Raw genomic sequence first — 290 nt, 5'->3', positions numbered from 1 at the left:
ATTATTATACGGTTATTATTATACTATGAGTCTTACATAGTAGCTTTCTCCCCTTAACTTACAAAGCCTTTCGAGTTTGTTTACAAAAATATTATATGCAGTATTAGACAGTTTCAGTATATATTAACTAAATTTAACTGAAATTGACGGGTGAGCGCTTGGCTAATAGAATTTGCAAGGAGCCGTATAGGTGTCGATTTGTGGGTTCGATTCAGCCTGAAGTTAGCTCATAATTTTTCGGTCATTTGTTTATGCTTCAAATTTGTGGCTTCAAATCGGAATATATATAT

This window comes from Octopus bimaculoides, chromosome 14 (genome assembly GCF_001194135.2).
Source record: "Octopus bimaculoides isolate UCB-OBI-ISO-001 chromosome 14, ASM119413v2, whole genome shotgun sequence".
Taxonomy (NCBI): Eukaryota; Metazoa; Mollusca; class Cephalopoda; order Octopoda; family Octopodidae; genus Octopus; species Octopus bimaculoides.
This window is presented reverse-complemented; position numbering follows the sequence as displayed.